A 3,045-nucleotide genomic window follows, 5' to 3' on the forward strand; every position below is an offset into this window, starting at 1 on the left:
TTCCCCTAGGTGACCTAGGGAGTCCTAAGACAAAATCCATGGACAAGTCTACCCAAGGATAGTGGGGAATAGGCAATGGAGTATACAGGCCATACGGATTTGTTTTAGACTTCGCCTTGTGACAAGTGACACATCTACCAACCATGCGCTCCACATCTCGACGCATGTGAGGCCAGTAGTCTTAACCATGCCAAAGTATCCTATGAGACCACCACTATGTGCCTTCCTAACCAAAAGATCACGGATGGAAGAATTAGGCACACACAGTTTATCCACATGAAATAAAAATCCATCATGCAAGAAGTACTTTCCATGTGGGTTCTTAACGCAAGCAGCATATATGCCTCCAAATCATGATCATGCGTGTATAGTTCCTTAATCATTTCAAACCCTAATAACTTAGCATCAAGGAAGACAAGCAAGGAATGTCAGCGTGATAAGGCGTCAGTTACCACATTCGTTTTGCCAGTCTTGTACTTAATCACATAGGAAAAGATGTCAATGAAGCTTACCCATTTGGCATGTCTCTTGTTCAACTTAGGTTGGCCCTTGAGAAACTTCAGTGACTTGTGATCAATGTGTATCACGAACTCTCGAGGGCGAAGATAGTGTTGCCAGGTCTCCAAGGCCCTCACCAGTGCGTACAACTCCTTGTCATATATTGGATAGTTTAAGGTAGCTCCTCCCAATTTCTCACTAAAGAGGCACAAGGCCTTTTGTCTTGTATGAGGACAGCGCCAATACCTACACCAGAAGCATCACACTCAATTTCAAAAGTCTTGTTAAAGTTTGGTAATGCCAAAACAGGGGCATGTGTGAGTTTGTTTTTGAGGGTAAGAAATGCTTGGTATTGGGCTTCCCCCCAATAGAACTTGTCATTCTTCTTGGTCACGGTGGTCATTGGGGCGGCAATGGTGCTGAAGTCCTTGACAAAGCGCCGATAGAAACCCGCCAAGCCAAGAAAGCTGCGCACCTCAGGAACGGATGTGGGAGTTGGCCATTGCTCGATGGCCTCAATCTTGGACTTGTCTACCTTGATACCCTGCGAACTCACTACATAGCCCAGAAACACAAGTTCATTAGTGCAAAAGGTGCACTTTTTAAGGTTAGCGTATAAACGTGCCCTTCGAAGTATCTCAAGAACTAGTCTCACATGCTCCAAGTGCTCACGTTCGCTGCGACTATATATCAGAATATCATCAAAGTAAACTATGACAAATTTGCCAATAAACTCCCTCAAGACATGGTTCATTAGTCGCATGAAAGTGTTAGGGGCGTTAGTCAACCCAAAAGGTATGACTAGCCACTCATAGAGACCATGCTTGGTTTTGAAGGCTGTTTTCCACTCATCGCCTTCTTTCATCCTAATTTAATGATAGCCACTCCTTAAATCGATTTTGGTGAATATGACAGCACCATCGAGTTCATCAAGCATATCATCTAATCTAGGAATGGGATGACGATACTTAATAGTAATGGCATTGACGGCCCTACAGTCAGTGCACATTCGCCAAGTACCATCCTTTTTAGGGATGAGTACCACAGGCATAGCACAAGGACTGAGACTCTCTTTTACCCAACCCTTACCTAATAGGCCATCGACTTGCCTTTGAAACTCCTTTGCCTCCTCAGGGCCCATGCGGTAAGCAGGTTTGTTTGGTAAGCAGGTTTGTTGGGTAGTGGTGCTCCAGGAATGAGGTCGATTTGGTGTTCAATCCCTCGAATGGGTGGTAAGCCATCAGGGACCTTGTCAGGGAAAACATCCTCAAATTCCTGCAAAAGAGCATACTCGAAAAGTAATGCCTTATCGAGTTCAACAACATCCAAAAGCACATGCTTGCAAATCATGAGAAGTACAGGCTGATCAGAATTGACGACTTTTCTAACGTCCTTAGACTTAATAATCATGTTTTGCTTCCTAGTGGTAGGTGTAGTGGGTGCTTTGTCATGTGTAACACTAGGTGTGCTTACTGGACCCTTGGTCGGTGGCTCACTTGCAGAAGTGGAGCCCTTGTGATACGTTCCTCGATCAACTCGTGTCAAGACACATAGCACGTTTGCCCAAGGATCTAGCGAGGTTGTCCTACGTTTGGATTGGGGGACTTTAAATCAACACGGATGGCACGCTTTGATTTAGAGCGGTAGAACGACACTCCGATGAAGGTGAATACTCTAGGGGAATAGGTCTGTTGAACAATTAAGGATAGGAAGCAAGATTGCTCAAGAACTCTTGCCAAAGCAAGTTAAAGGCTCGAATTCTCTCTTAGGAAGAAAACGAAAATACTAAGAATTTTATTCATCAAACTTGTGTTTCTAATCTTACAAATCTAGCCTATTTATAGGCTAAAGGTAACAAAGAAAACCCTAAGGAAACCCTAATTACCAACAGGAGAATCTGCTACCACAGATATTTCTTATGAAATCCTAAATTGGCAGACGGAAAACTCCTTGGTACAAAATTCAGCTCTTACCTCTATTCCTCATAATGTCTCAGAGGTATCTCAAAAGGTAAACCATATTAACACTTCAGTTGATCATCTTGATACTTCAGTAAAATCTCAAAAGGAAGAAGTATCTAAAATGATTAGTATTCTTGAACAAAGACTTGCCAGTATTAAATATGATTCACCTACAAATTCATCTTCTTTGGCAAATTTTGTACTGAATCAAGAAAAAGAAACAAAATTCCTTCAGAGGCAAATTGCTACTTTAAAGGAAACATGTGAAATTCCAAAATATAATATTGGTCCGTCTGAACCTCCTCCACAGGTAAGTTCAAGATTTGGTGCAATCCCTTTAAGAGATTGGCCTACATCATTTTATTTTGGAAATGTTACCACTCCTAATCTTTCAGTTTTCTTTCCAGATCAGCCACAACCAGCTTCAAAGAAACCCTTTGATATTGCTGAAGTTCCACGTGAATATCGAAGGAACAAAAAAGCCCAAGAAAAGGAAGCTAAATCAAAACAAAGACTTGAAGCTGAACAAAAGAAACAAGAAGAAGATAGAAAGAGAAAAGAAAAACAGATTGTACAGCCTGAAACC

The sequence above is a fragment of the Coffea arabica genome, chromosome 9c (assembly GCF_036785885.1).
Source record: "Coffea arabica cultivar ET-39 chromosome 9c, Coffea Arabica ET-39 HiFi, whole genome shotgun sequence".
Taxonomy (NCBI): domain Eukaryota; kingdom Viridiplantae; phylum Streptophyta; class Magnoliopsida; order Gentianales; family Rubiaceae; genus Coffea; species Coffea arabica.